At 44.2% G+C, this 16,149-nt stretch overlaps 1 pseudogene across 1 annotated transcript; it reads right to left on the bottom strand.

The window, feature by feature from the left end:
- Nucleotides 1–330: 330 nt before the first annotated feature.
- LOC118083471 (cytochrome P450 4V2-like) lies at nt 331–9,702 on the bottom strand (annotated as a pseudogene). The gene is made up of 9 exons (XR_015947867.1): nt 9,538–9,702; nt 8,027–8,217; nt 7,667–7,736; nt 6,628–6,754; nt 5,605–5,796; nt 4,075–4,177; nt 2,328–2,450; nt 1,653–1,832; nt 331–689 (listed from the first exon to the last, which is right to left on the bottom strand). The product of XR_015947867.1 is annotated as a cytochrome P450 4V2-like (transcript).
- Between the last annotated feature and the right edge of the window lie 6,447 nt (nt 9,703–16,149).

A 16,149-nucleotide genomic window follows, 5' to 3' on the forward strand; every position in this document is an offset into this window, starting at 1 on the left:
AGGCTTGTTTTACAAGAGCTCCAAATCAGCTTTAATTGTTCAACCTGAATTTGCTGGTATGAGATTGAATCGGAGACAGCCTGGCAGCACCCTGATTATTTAGATCCATTCCAAATTTCTCTCCATCAGGACAGAGGGGTTCCCAAATTAATTTTTTTTAAAATCTCTCTCTCAAGTCAGACTTCCAATACCTGCTAAGAAAAGGATTTCCAGTTCCGGAAATCCCAGAAACACAAAGCAGTCCTCTCTCCTGAAGTCTCCCTCTTGAGAAGGGAAAGGCAAACCTGGATTGCAGCTGTTTGCTTTTAAAAAGAAACACCACCACCTTGGTTAATAATAATAATAATTTTATTATTTGTATGCTGCCCATCTGACTGGGTTGCCCCAGCCACCCTGGGCAGTTTAAAAAACAAGTCATAGTCGCATCAGGCACTCTGAAAAGTCTGGCTATGAAAATTGATAGTTTTTACTTAAGTAGTCCTAATGCAGTGTGGTAAGGAATTTCCCTGAGGTTTCTTATTTTAAGAGCAGGAAGTCAATCTCATTTTCAGCTCAATCCAGATGCCCTTATTTGGGCAAAGAATCAGTTCTCCTACAGGGCAGAGTTGATCGCTGTGTACTTTCAATAAAGAAGTACCGCAGGATGGTAGCTAGAATCACCATTTCTTCCATCTTTGCAAAGCGCTGACCTGCAGGGGAGTTAAAAGGAATGTCAAGATGCAATTAACCACAGCAGTAATGCATATTTATTGTTATTCAACACTTCACACTGAGGTCAGGTTCCCAAAACTCAATTTTAAATTCTTAAACACTTAAATGTTTTTCTATACAGATGTATAATCAAATCCACCCAAAGAAACAGCGTGTGGGGAGGGGCAAGCCAATGGAAGGAAAGAAAAAGTGGAAGGTGGGGGCTCATAGTATTGGTGCTGAAATAACCTTTAGACTTAGGTGTGTTTGCACTGTCCGTTATAAAACTAACAGCCATGGCTTTCCTAAAGAATTCTGGGGGCTATGGTTTGTTAAGGATGCTGAGAATAGTTAGGAAAATCTATCCCCCTCACACAGCTACAATTCTCAGAATGGTTTAAGAATGAATCGCTCTGGAAGGGCATCTCTGAGGGCACTAAGTGTTTCCTAACAACTCTCAGCACCCTTAACAAAACACAGCTCCCAAGATTGTTTGGGGGAAGCCATGACTGTTTAAAGTGGTATAATACTGCTTTAAATGTATAGCGCTTCTGGGGCCTCACTAGATTCCCCTTCCTTTCAGCTTTGCTGCTATATACCGTAATCATCTCCATTAGAGACTTCCTGCTACTAACTCATTACCCCCCTATTCCTTTCTAGAGCACTGGTGAGAGGGAGGAGGTGGAAAGCATCCTTGGTGGCAGCAGGGCCAAGGCAGGCCAGAAAGGTCAGGTGAGGTGTCCAGGAGGGCACTGATTCATCGCCCTCTCACCACCCCCTCAAACCAGCTGCCTGAGGCAATTACCTCAGGTTGCCTAAAGGTAGGGCCAGACAACAAGAATGCCATTTTAGGCCTTGCTCCTAAGTGCTATGACAAAAATCCTCTTTTGAAAGATCAGTGATAGAAGCATACTGTGCTCTGGAGTTCTGAAGAGATACAGACTTTTAACTCTCGCACTTACCTATACAGTTCCTTGGCCCTGCAGAGAACGGCACGTATGCATATGGGTGCCGCCCAGCTGCGTTCTCAGTGAAAAATCGCTCAGGTCTGAATTCCTCAGGCTCCGGGAAGGCAACATGGTCTCTGTGCAGCACGAAAGATCCAATTATGACATCCGTTCCTTTTGGTATCCTGAATCCTCCTGCCATAGCTGCCAAGTTTTCACTTTTCTCACGAGGAAGCCTATTCAGCATAAGGGAAAATCCCTGTAAAAAAGGGATAACTTGGCAGCTATGCCTCCTGCCAAAGAACAATGGATAGTCATGAAAACTTCTTGTAAAACCAGCCATGCTAACACTAAGCTTATAACCACAGTACATCAAGGCATCAAGCTGCAATGGCTCCGTATTTGTGGAATGATCTCCCCAAGGAGATTCAGCTGGCGCCTTTATTATTCATCTTTTGCCACCAGGCAAAAATGTTCCTCTTTAACCTGGCCTTTGGCTGATTGACATCAGATGCCCCTTTAAAATGTGTTGTGGAAGGGGGGCAGATTATTGGGTTGTTTTCATTTTTATTATGTTTTTTTAAAATACTGTATTGTGATTTTAGGTTGTGAATCTTCTCTGAGATCTATGGGTATAGGGCGCTATACAAATTTAATAAATAAATAAATAAACCCACTTGAAATACTTACTAATATAACATTCCTCGCTCAGCGTACGGCCAAAAAACGGAACAGAAGGGAAAAGGCGAAGAGCACAATCCAGATACCGTAGTTGCTTCAAATCGTCCATTGTCATGTTACGATCCGAGTCCCCTGATAAGATAACAAAGAAGCAGTTAGAGAAAAAAGTGTTATTTATAACCATGCATCTTAACTTTGAAGTTCTGACACCTGTTTTTAAAGGATGGTGGAACAGGGGACATTTGTGGGACTAGCTCAGTCACTGCCATAATTCATTTCTGTGCTTAGGCTTAGGATGCAAGTCAGCATGTCTTCCTAAGCCAGAGGTTGAGATAAAGCATAAAAAGTATTAGGCCAGCCTCCTGACTTCAGAACAGTGTTTTGTCAGCAGAAGGAGTTGCCAGCTGCTGAAGCTACTAAAGGTCAGGGCTTCCAAGCACTCATGGCCCCACTCTGCCAGCAAAATAACTAACTAAATAACTAATTTCCATCTCTTTTGTTTTACGTATGGGACTAGCTGCAATCCTTTTATAGGTGGTCCCTCTTTAGAGAAACCAGTGGAGCGTCATTGTCTGGTGAAGGGAAAGGATGCTACACATCATTGATTGTATCTGCAGAATGTTATCTGGGAGCCTTTGAGAAATATGCCAAGCCAGAGTAGACCCCACCAACAGAGTTTATTATTTAAATGTTTCCTGTTAGAGATGGAGGGGCAAGTGGGTATGGTTTGGTGAAAATACATTGTAAATACAAATCAACACATTGCTCCTAAGCATGGGTAGGCAAACTAAGGCCCGGGGGCCGGATACAACCCAATCGCCTCCAAAATCGGCCCACGCATGGTTTGGGAATCAGCGTGTTTTTACATGAGTAGAATGTGTCCTTTTATTTAAAATGCATCTCTGAGTTATTTGTGGGGCCTGCCTGCTGTTTTTACATTAGAATGTGTGCTTTTATTTAAAATGCATCTCTGGGTTATCTGTGAGGCATAGGAATTCATTTTAAAAAAATCAAAATATATTCCGGCCTCCCACAAGGTCTGAAAGACAGTGGACCAGCCCCCTGCTGAAAAAGTTTGCTGACCCCTGCTCTTAAACCACAGGTGGTTTGCTACAATTCTCTGCAAATGGAAATCTCCACAAAATATTATATGCATGTTAAGCCTCAATATTTTTCAAGAGGTTCTCCATCTCTGCATTAGAAGAATCAAGAAATATTCGTGAGTACCCAGAAATATACCGGTACCTGCATACCATATTTACCCAAGTTTATACCTGTCACAGGCGATGCGTTGCGACTACTCTAGAGTAACGACTCTCCAGACCTTTGCCTTTTCATGCTTTTATTAAGTGCAGGCTATTTACAGTGCTAGAGCTATACAGGATACATCCGCTCAGTCTGACCCAGAACCCTGGAATGGCGCGCTCCGCGTCCTCTTCCAACATAAGAGTCTGGGCACCCCTAATCTCCTCCCGCGTATCCTCCTGCGTAATTCCGGAACCGGAGGGAAAAAGGGTCACCTTTCCATGTTTTCCTTCTCCCCCTCTTCCCCCTCTCTCTCTTCCTCTCCCACGTGCAGCAGGAGCTCTCCTATGCTGCTAGAGCCCCGTCTCCTCCTTCCTCCTTCCTCACTGGACTCTTCCCCCTCCCCGCTGACGCTACTGCTGGTGGATGAGCTGCTCCTCAAGATGGGGGGGGGCTCTCTGTACCCTTTCCCCCTCACAATACCCAAACAAAGGAAAAGAAAAAAACTTACCAAAAGCCTCATCTAGTTCATGGTGAACTTTTCTTTGGGCTTCTGGATGACTTGCAAGCAAGTAAATACACCACTTCATGGCAGCAGCGGTAGTATCATGGCCCTTGGAGGAAAAAATGAATGTTTTAGCACAAAAATAGGATCCTCAGCCATTACAATGGTGGCCCAATCCAAGGCCTAAACAAAGTCTTTCACACCCTCTGAAACACGCAGCAGTTTTTCTTAGCACAAACCCAAAATTTGAAGGCACCAGCCACATACACAAGAATAAGTCTTGTAAGTGTTTGGGGGGAAATTAAGTGTATTAGGAACACCAAGTGCTAGAGTTTCTTCCAGGCCTGGTCACTTTCCGTGTGCTAAAGACAAATTGACACTCCTGAGTCACTCTGAAAAGATATTGGTAGGATGGTTAACACACCTATCTAAATACGAGGCAGACATATACACTGAAGCTTGGCTTTTCAGTAGCTTCATTTTCTTATATAGGATATATGACATGTGATATTATTTTATTTTTATCCCACCTTTCCTGCTTTCACACAATCCTAAATGTGTCATGTATAAAACAATAGCATATTTCATAGAAAAACAATCTCTTGTATAAAAACATGCTTTCCTTTGTTTTTGCTCATTGCATTGTAACTGACCCCCCACTTCCCATGTCTCAGTCAACTGAAAACAAGAGTTCCTTTGGAACTGACTCCACTAGACAGCAGGCAGATAGATCCTTCTTGCCCACCGAAAACCTTCCTCTCTCAACGAGCATTTTAAATGGGGATTATTATTTTTATCCCCATCTATATCTGGATTTGGAACTGTTTTATACATGATATTCTTAAATTCTTTGTATTGTGAAAGCACTTCTGAGATGTTTAAAAAGGAAGGAATTCATAAATGGAATTAAATAATTAATAAATATACAACCATGCCTCAGTACCGCTATAACCACCAGAGGGCAAACACACACAACAAAGTTATCGGTGGATCAAGTCAGATTTTAATTATACTCACTGAACTGCCATTAAGCAATCTGCCTGGCAACTGTTTGTGTGCAAGTGGTTCTTTGTTGTCTTTATTAAAGCGAATTAATATCAGGCAATGATTCATTTCATGCCCATGTATTGTTAATGAAATAAGATGCGTCATTGAGAATTTATTTAGGCTCCACTGGAAGAGAATACCAGACTGATCGGGTATGGCAAAGGGCAGCTTCAGATATGTATTTTCTACAGCAAAGTTTTACATGTGTTAAATTAGCAAACACATATCTGAAACAATTATTTTCTATTAAATAATAGAGGTACTTTTTTCAGCACTAAGCTGAAGTATCTTATGGCAGCTCCCATGTGTAGGCATTTGCCTATAGCCAGAGATTTCTTGACTTGTAGAACAGCCTCTTAACCCTTACACCTCTCTATTTAGAAATAAACACCATTGAGTTCAATGGGGTTTACTCTCAGATATATGGGTACAGGATAGCATCCTTAACCACCATGTTATGCCAGCACTCTTGTACTGGGCATTCTATACCTCAAACATGAATGTATCCACTTCCTCTCGGATGTCCAGGTAGCTCAACTTCTTCCCATCGTCATCGGTGGCATTCAGAAGCATATCGAGAAAAGCTCTCCTGACTTTGTGCCTGCTTTGCTCACCGTTGCTGACAGTATTGCTTTTATGCTGCTCCTGGTTTTTTAGTTCTTGAGCTTTTTCTGCAATGACCTTGGATAATAAAAACAAAAAAGCCATTCATTTCTCAGATTGTGGGATCCAATGTGTGCACTCACTGCAGTACCAAATAACATGACTAGCTTTCTCTGTTGCCCCCTGAACCTAGCAATGTGCTAGGTGCGTATACCCAATTATGAAAATGCATTTGATGTCTTGGCAATAACAAACTGTTGCTGGTGAGGCACAGTGGGGAGTGTTGAACTGAAGCTTGAGTTTGAATCTCAACTCAGCCATGAACCCCAATAGGTAGCCTGAAGGTTGAGTCATTCTCTCATAGAACAGCCTGCCTTGCAAGCATGTGGTGAAGATAAAATGGGAATTCCCACATGCACACTGTTACCACAGGGAAAAATATAACTGTGATGGATGGATGGAATCACATAAACTCCAGAAAATAGTGCTCTTCGTGGCATGTCATCCTGGACATTCAGGAGCCAAGGGGTGTAGAAGAAAATGGGTGTCACTTCCGTCCTGCCCCCCAATGTCTCAAAGCTAACCTTCGTACATTGAATGCAGCCATGTGAAGGGAACTTGGGAGCACAATTGCCTGAATACACAACATTCTTCACAATCTGGAACACTGATAATGTGGCGCTCCAGATTTCAGAAGCCTTGTAAGCGAGTTCCGGAAAAAAACACCCTCAAGCCGTCATTAGATGTTTTCCCTAAACACACAAAGGCTGGGAGTGGAGAGGGCAAACTTTTGCCCACACATGCCCAGCCTGACATGCTCTGAGCAGGGCTCCAAAGTCTGGGAGGGTCACAATTGTGAATATTAGCAGAATACCTTTTGGTATCTGTGCCTATGAAATAGAAGTTTACATTATCAGTAAAGCTGTGAAGTATCTTCAGACTCCTGTAATGTTCTCTTCCATCTTGGAACATGGGGTACAGAAGGTCAGGCCAGAGTCAGGGACACTTCTGTCTTTGTTGAATCAGAACACTCATCCTAGGGTAACAAGCGACAAAGCTGGGTATACCCCTAAGAAAATGACGAGAAGTACAGGAAAGAGCCCAGATGTATTGCTACTAATCTGAGCAAATTATTGTCATGTAAAGACACAGAGAAATATGGTATACATGTGAAACAGATACACAGAGCCCCAGCTCAGGACATACAGCTCGGGCTGTTTTCAGCCCCTCTACTGCGCAGGTCACCTCCAGTGTGAATGGGGCTTCTACATAATCATTCAACCCGGTTCGCGCAATCCGCCTCCTAAAGGAAGGGTAGGGAGGAAGATTGTACAAAGCAGGCCTTTACAAGTTTTTCATGCAGACAGTCAAGTTCAGGTTAAAGGCTGAAGGAGCATCTCCACCCTCCACTGAGGTCCAGCTCTGAGGGCCTTCTGGCGGTTCCCTCACTCCGAGAAGTGAGGTTACAAGGAACCAGGCAGAGGGCCTTCTCCGTAGTGGCGCCCACCCTGTGGAACACTCTCCCATCAGATGTCAAGGAAATAAACAACTATCTGACTTTCAGAAGACATCTGAAGGCAGCCCTGTTCAGGGAAGTTTTTAATGTTTGATCTTTTATTGCTTTTATTATTAATAATAATAATATTCTGTTGGGAGCTGCCCAGAGTGGCTGGGGAAACCCAGCCAGGTGGGCAGGATATATTATTATTATTATTATTATTATTATTATTATTATTATTATTATTCTTTCTGTATGGTGGAAGGGAAAGGCCCCTTTTTTCCATGTAACCCCCCAATAAGACACTGCAGATCAAGGCTCTGCTTCAGAGGTGGAAACCTGTGGCCCTCCAGATGCTTTTGAGACTCCAACTATCAGCATCCCTGACCATTAACAGGCCACAGGTTCCAAATCCTTGCTGCTGGAATGCATCACCCCACTAACAACTACCTGTAGACAGCTCGGACATATTCAGAATCCTTATTGTGTTGTGCTCCTATGTTCTTGCCCATAGCTGTTTCTAGGAACAGAAGGGAGAGAGAAATCAAATGAAGAATCATTCTCCTAGAAACCAAGAATGGGACATAATTGGAGCAGAGGGCCCATCAAGCTCAGTGTTGACAGAATTTAAATGAATAACAAGCTATTCACGTTATTTTTAAAATGGCATGCGTCTAATTTAGATAAATTGTTACAAGGAGAACAACTCTTCTGGTCAGATCTAACAAAAATGTCCATTTGTCCAACAAATGAGCAGGGATGCTTAAACCTCATTTACTGCAACACTTTGACAGCAGCAACTGCACTTACCACAAATTACATCAAGGGCACACAGAGTAATGTATAAAGTGCAATCGAACGGCTCCTTGTCCACATGTTTTTTAAGTTTCTGAACAAGGATATTGGCTTGTTCATTCATCACTTCGAGGAAATTTTCTAAGATGGTAAAATGGAAGGTGGGTGTTAACATTTTCCTTCGGGACCGCCATTTGCCTCCAGTGCTGCAAAACAAAGACTGAAACATGAATGCCTTCAAGCAGAACCTGGAACAAAACATTGCAGTGTGCAGTGCTCCTGTTCACGTTTCCAGACACTCCATTCTTCCTCACCCCCAACTGACCATTTTTTCCCCTAACAGTCAGTCAACAGTCCATAGTCACTGATCATGTTCAGTCTTCAATGTGTTTTTTACTGGTTTCTTTCCATGTTGTCTCCCCATCCCTGCAATAAAGACTAGGCACTGCAAACCTTGGGGTTCCACTGAATCGGCTGGTGCCCCCCTTGCCTAGGCTACATAAAAGGATGCTTGACCACATAAAGACCAGCACTTAGCAGACTGAGGTCATTAGTATGGACGTGTTCAAGCAATCAGCCATGGATCTCAATGCCAATTCTGGATTAATCAGCAGTGAGTGAGTGGCCACCTCCTAAGGCTTTTTCTTCCTAAACTCTTATCTCTTTCCTGCTCCAGCTACCACTCCAAAACTTCCAGTTCAGTGCAGATTCCCCCAACTAGTTTATGCTCGTTAATACAGGGGTGAGGTTTCAATTTTGCCCATGAGGCCATTTCATTTTTGCCCTCACATTGAATCATAGAATTGTAGAGCTGGAAGAGACCCTGAGGATCATCTAGTCCAGCCCCCTGCAATGCAGGAATATGCGGCTGTCCCATATAGGAATCAAACCTGAGACCTTGGTGTTATCAGCACCATGCTCTAACCCAGGCATAGGCAATCTTGGCTCTCCAGATGTTTTGGAACTACAACTCCCATGATCCCTAGCTAACAGGGTCAGGGATCATGGGAGTTGTAGTTCCAAAACATCTGGAGAGCCAAGGTTGCCTATGCCTGCTCTAACCAACTGAGCTATGCAAGGATACATAGTGTCATCTGTGTGGGACAGGTAGAGATGTGGCTGCAAATAAACCACCAGGAGCCTTAAAGTCAGTATCAATCAGCTGCTTGGTGCTGCCTTCAAAGCCCACTATAGCCAACCAGTGGAGAGCAGCTGACCTCTGCTAAAAGCAGGTCTTGAAGTCAGCACCAATCAGCTCTTCAGTACTTTTCTTGAGAATCGAGCAACACTACACCCAACAGCCCACCTCCAAAGTCCACACACTACACACGTGTGCAGGTGTCATGTGGCCAGTGAGCTGTCATGGGTGTGCCCTGTAACCCCAGTCCCACTTCCTCCTTCACACATTCATTATATATGTGTGGCAGGACTGATAACCCAACCGGCTCTGAACACACCAGCTACATTGTATTCCAAAGAATTGGACAAAAGGGTATAATTTTCACTTATGTTCTGGGGCCATTTACCTCGTTAGGAGTCCTGTGCCCAGCCAAGGATGCAAAAATGTGTAGATAAAGGGTTTTGCAAGGTGTTTAGAGCTCCTCAACACTACCTGACAACAGAAGCAAACAAAAATGTAACTTCTTGACTTTGCCTTCCTATGCATCTAACTTGAATTCCACACTCTCCTGATTGGCTGATGGACTCACTAGCTCCCACTGGTTGCTGAGTCACCAGGAGGCAGACCCAGAGCCTGTCTGTCATAGGGCTCCCCTCTACAACTTGTGTTTTCATTTTCTTCTTTTTAGAGTACAGAGTAAGGATGTGAGTGCACAGCTCATGCACACATCTGTCCAGAAAGCTCAATCAATGTGTGGAGGTCAAAAGGACATGAACTTGACTCAGCTCATTTGGCATCTAGTGTATACTGCGAATTACTCATGTATTTTCAAATGTTCTTTGATAATTGCAAAAGCAGTTGAGATTCTCAGGAAGGTGCATGTTGCACTGAAAACCACATTTGGCACCTGTTCTTGGCTCCTGCTGCATCACAGGCAGCTAGTGGCATCGTGTCATTTTCCAAGTGGAAGGCCTGCCTCCGTAGCAGATAGCAACACAATCTGTCTCCGACACAAATGTCAGATGCTTCTTTCCCTGTGTCAGCTCTGTTTCCCTATCACCATGTCCACCTTTATTTGTAAGACCAGTTTTAGCAGGTTAATGACTGTGCTATTAAGATCCTAGCAAAAGGGGCCTGATTCCAGCCTGCCTGAGGGCCCTTCCTTCTGCCAGGAGAACCTAGTCTGTAAGTAGGTTGGCTAGATGCAAAATATGGCAGAACTCTAGTACGTGTTGAAGAAGGAATTTCAACAGGTGTCCTGCTGGAATTTTCTCTTCTGTCTCGCTCTTGCAAGTGCTGGAGACCTGCCCAATTTTGCATCTGCCCACCCACCCACCCACGAGGGCTGCTGTGAACCCATCTTAAAGGAACGGCACTCTACACACGTACCCCCTCTTTATTATTTCTTCATGTATTCCAGAATGTGGATTATAGGGCTGAAGCCTAGAATTCCAAGGAACAAAGCAGCTAGTATATTTCTTGCTCCCACCCATTCAGCCCATCTGCTTCAATCTACCTCCTTTGCTTGCTGTGGCAAGGAGGGTGTCAGCTGTGCTTCAGAGAAAATGAGGTGGTGGGGGGGACAGATGATGGGACTGGGAGAGCAAATGTGGCTGCTCTTCCTTTTGCTGCACTGCATCATTTAAATCAGGAGTGGAGAGAACCTGTAGCCTTCCAGGTGTTGTTGACCCCAACTCCCATCAACCCCATTGCATTCTAAAGACTCCTGGGAATAAGTCCCATGGAAGCCGCTAAGGCTTAATTCCTAAGAAATATAAAGAAAGGTGCTAGATCAGATTTGGGATCCTTCTGAAAAATACTACTGCAATCCAAGAACATGAGAGAGAGAGAAATAGTTTTTCCAATGCGTGCACTCGAGAAAACCATGAACTTCATTTTGTAGGATGAGCATGAGGATTATGTTTAATGCAGATATTCTGTCTGAAGATCTTAGCTGAGTGTTTTTCAAAAAGCAAATGCCATAATATCGGCTCTGATTTATTTATTTATTTATTTATTTATTTATTTATTTTAAAAGCCCCCCCTTCCTTTGGCAGGATTTTGACAAGTGCAGTTGTTTTTTCAACGGAAGCAGTTTCGCTGCCGCTGCTGCCGTTTCACTTCAGCCAAGCAGGCTGAGGCGGAGCACAGCAGGCAGCGTCCCTGCCTGTCCTCTCCAGCTGCCCTGCTTCTAGGGGGGCAGCTGCCCCCCTGCCCCATGCTGGGTATGCCCATGTATATAAATATGAATATGAATAAGGTGAGGTGATGATGCCTCATTGGAGGCAGGCGGAGCGAAACAGAGGCGGCAAACACAGTGTGGGGGGAGAACCCCAAGAGGTTCCCGGGGAGGTGGTTTCTGACGAGCAGCTCAACCCAGGCAGAGCCTAACGTGGAGGCGTCATTTTCTGAGCCGGGCGAGGGATGGTGAAGGCAAGCTGCTGGAGGAAAGCTGACGTGTTGGCTCGAGGGAGGAGGAGAGCAAGAAAGCCGGGCAGGGAGGGAGTCTGAGGCGGAGCTTGAGCCTTGAGAGAGTGCTAGACTGCTAGTGCCTGAATAGGCTCACGGTGGAAACCTAAATGGGTCAACTCCAAAGTAAGCCCCACCGATTTGCCATGTTGAGGGCGTTTGTTTTATTATTCATTAAATTTCTTCAGCAGAAGAGCTTGTGCAAGCTCGCGGTTGCAAGCCTAGCTACGTCTACTTTGGAGCAAATCCCAAGGCATTTTGGCACCTGAGACAAAACCCATAAATTGATTCCCTTCCTTTAATGTTTTGAAATTTTAACTACAAATATCACAGGATCCATTTTAAAAACTGTGAAGTCATTAATGTATCATGGGACTTTTTTCATTGTTGTTTTCTGCTATAGCATAACACTGCTACCTTATGGGATACTAAACTGATAATGATGGTGATGCTAATTATAAGGATGGGTGCGCTGGATCGTAGCCATAAACTGCATGCTACAGTAAATCTAGAAATCATACCTGTGATTCTTACATTGCAGGGGTGTTGGACTAGGTGGCCTTTGGGTTGCTTCCAAATCTACAATTCTGTGAAGAGGGGGAAATGAAAGTGCATTTCCCAGTGGGGGAAACTTGCTACTTTCTGTTATGCAGCTCTCAACATCGAGCCTCTGGATGTTGAAGATAATGCTTCTAGATAAGCAGGGTATATACAGAAATGACCTACGGCCCTATTTATGAATTTCCAATTCTTCCCAAATTATGCTGCACACACAATATCACACCCTTGAATCAATATTCACAGCTGATCCGGAGTCCAGACTTTCTTGCACCGGCGGAATGAGGAAGTGCAATGTGGAATATAAGAGTAGTTCAGAGAATATTAAAGGAAAAATTACTCACACGTCTACAGTAAAAAAAGGGGGATCACTACATCGAAATCACCCCGATACTGCATACATGGAATGGAAATGGTTAAGGCAGGCATCTCCAAACTTCGGCTCTCCAGATGTTTTGGACTACAATTCACATCTTCCCCGACCACTGGTCAGGTTAGCTAGGGATCATGGGAGCTGTAGGCCAAAACATCTGGAGGGCCGCAGTTTGGGGATGCCTGGGTTAAGGTTCGTTTCCGAGTGGAGACGGGGCATCTCACCTTACTAAAATTAAGAGATACATGGAAAGGCAGAATCTCAGCCACCTCCTGGGGGGGCAGATGCGTTTGGAGGAGGCGCAGCGAGGCTATTTCGCAATGCCTCCTATTTGTACCTTTCCCGAATGTGGCACAGTGGGGAGGTGAAGACCGCCAAAACCTTGAGAAATGGGGGCTAGTAGCCTATTCGATTTCTTTCGCCCCACCTGCCTGGGAAAACTCCGTGCGCGCTTTCTCTGCCTGCCTGCCTGCCTGCCTGCCTGCCTGCCTGCCTGCCTGCCTTTTACCTTCCCCATCGTGTTCAAAGAGCAGCACGTTGCCCAGCAGCGGGTACCAGGGACGGAGCCCGGGGATGTGCTTCATCTCCATGTATTTCCAACACTGGTCCAGCAGGAAGCAAGCGACGCAGACGGCCAGTAGCAGGGCGAGCGCCGCAGCCGCCCAGGAAAAGAGTCGATCGTCCTCCGGAGCCATCCTCGGCGAGAGCAGCCGAGCACGGATGGCCTCCCTCGGCTCCAGGGAAGCCGGTTGCTTGGATGAAAGGCTCCAAGGTAAGGCAAGGCGGAGCCCGGGGAGGGGCAGGACTAGGACAGCGAAGTAATCACCTCCATCTCTCTTAAACAGTGAAGACTTGGGGGAGGGGGGAGCTAAATTGTCAAGGGGATGGAGTAACCCCTCTCTGAAAAAAAAGTGTCCGTCTTGGGGGCTTGTTAGCTTAAGAGAAAAGGCGAGCAACAGGAGACATGACCGAAGGGTATGAAATCAGGCCAGGGCCAGACCTGGCGGAAAGTGGATCTAGAGAAAATGTTTTTCTTCCTCTCCCTCATGCAGCACTAGAGCTGGTGCACATCAAGGGAAGCTGAATGATGCAGGATTTTAGAGAAGCAAAAGAAAGTACTTCTTCATACTTCTTCATAACTTTTGTATCGATGCTAAAATTTCAGCAATGTTCTACTTTCATTTAGTAGAAAAAGGAGCGAGTGATGTTTTGTTTCTCATGATCAGATGCTATTAAGTTTGGGCCTCTTGAGGTCCCCTATTCCAGGGACTCCAGCTGCTTTAATTCAGGGTGCTGGGCTCACCTGCCCTCCATGTCTTCTTTAAATGTATTGTCCTTTACTGCTGCCACGAAAAGCAGAAAATGGGGGGGGGGCCTGCACCAGGTCCCTGAACTAGGGAGGCAGACACTCAAAGATAATAAAGCCGGAAAGGATTTTGGAGGAATTGGTGGGCAAATTAAAAGAGTTGGCATTTCTTTGTACTGGGAATTATTGTGGCCACTTCTGAATAAAGAATATAAGATACAACAAGGTAATGCCTTGGCATATGAGTGTCATCTGTTGGTCTTTAGCTTAGTACTATATTACATTTCGCAGTGCCTTGTCATTTAACAAAATATAGAACTGGACAAGTCTTGACCTGCATGGTTTCCATAGTAGCTTTTAACGCTGCACTGTGGCCTGGGACAGCCAAGGAACAAAAAAATCCACAGGCAGCCTCACTTAATGTGCACCATTTCCAAAGGTTCTGAAATGTATGGATAAAACAGTGAAAAATATACATCTTCTCATCCACTTCCCTACAGATTTCTCTTGATGAATGCTTTAGCTAAGATTCTTCCATTGCAGGGAGTTGCACTTGATGACCCTTGGAGTCCCTTCCAACTCTACTATTCTATGAATGGACTTGAGTTTCAGAAATAATTATTGCTTTATCTTCATGTTTTCATCAGAATATGTCAAAAGTTCTGTACCAAGTCAGGATACTGTTCCATCTAGGTCAATATTGTCTACACTGACTGGCAGCAACTCACCAGAGTTTCTGGCAGGAATATTTCCCAGTCATATCTGGGGATGATGGACATTGAACCTGGGGTGTCATGCATGCAAAGTGGATCTCTCCCACTAAGGCACAGCTCTTCCTCATTTCTCACATGGCTAATAGCCAGGTGACCTCTTCATCTTGCAGAAGCCCTTGAATCCCTTTATTATCCTACATTGATGCTAAGGCAGAAGATTTGTGATACAGCATGACCACATCCACTTTTATTGCTTCTCCTTGCACACCCACGCCCACATGCACAAACATATATTAGTCCACTGCGAAAAGAGCTCCTTAATTCACGTAACTGCACAAACCTGAATTTCTGGTACACGCTTGAATCCTTCCTATAAAATAGCAACAGTCTGGAGGTAGCCTTTATCTTCATGCTAGAAAAATAAATCACTGCAGATGAAGCTTTTGCTCACATAAAGATCAAGAGATGGGGAATGCTTCATCTATTAAATTTTCCACCTTCCGGGGTACTGCTACTTACAGTATCAGGCCCAATGAAAGAAAACACAGCCATGCTATTGTGATCATAGTTAGGAAAACTCATCTGTCCAGAAATTTCATAGGGATGCATAATTTAAGAATGTCTACTTACGTAAACAGTTGGGACAAGTTGTAATTTACCCTAGTTCCAAGAAGCAAGCAGAGTGCCCAGTGCTGGAAACTCTTGGATACACACACCATGTTTTAGAATCCATTTAATGGATGATTTGCAATCTCTACCTCACTTTCTCAACCTTTAAAATTAAACCAAAAATATTGACTTACCTCCATTAAAGTGGGAGCATTAAAAAAATATAGTCTGCAGAACTTTCTCTTGATTGGATACTGCCACTCCTTCTTTATCCAAAGCAATCAAGCACAGAGCAGACAAAAGGTGGCTTCTAAATTCCCTGTAGACGTAGTGTTGGATGACACTGAGGTCGCTTCCAGAGGACCTCTTTAGTGAGCATTCATCCTGATTTGTTTGCAGAGAGATTAGATGAGATAGTGAGAATTCATCTTGTCCACAAAGAGATTCAGTGACAAAATGAAATGCATCCTGATTTGTTGTGGGGAGATACAACAATGTTGTATCAAGCAAGTGTTAACCCAGACTTCCTAGTGCATTTTCCTGTCATTTCCTTATCGCAAAAAGCCTGATCTTTGGGGGTTGCTTTTGCAATAGCTCCAAAACAGCGCTAATTGTTCAATCTGAATTTGCTGAGATTTTATTCTGCCCCAAAATAGGAAGCACTCTCTTTAGATCCATTCCAATTTTCTCCCCCCAATTGGGATATGGTATTATTCACAATTATTTCTCTGGTTTGCCAAACCAGATCAAGCAAACACAGTGATCAAGTCCGTCAAATCATTATCAGTGGCCTGTGAAGACACATAGGAATTTGCATATGATGCCTATAAAAGTCAGAAGTAAAATGGCAAATGCCCTTCACACAGAAAAGTATAGATGAAAATTCTGTGGTGCGGGTGCCTTGTTAAATGTTTCTGTGAAGCAACTATAGTGCACTAGGTAAAGGAAAAAGGGGCCCCTGACCATCAGGTCCAGTCATGTCCGACTCTG

This window comes from Zootoca vivipara, chromosome Z1, assembly GCF_965207765.1.
Source record: "Zootoca vivipara chromosome Z1, rZooViv2.hap1.1, whole genome shotgun sequence".
Taxonomy (NCBI): Eukaryota; Metazoa; Chordata; class Lepidosauria; order Squamata; family Lacertidae; genus Zootoca; species Zootoca vivipara.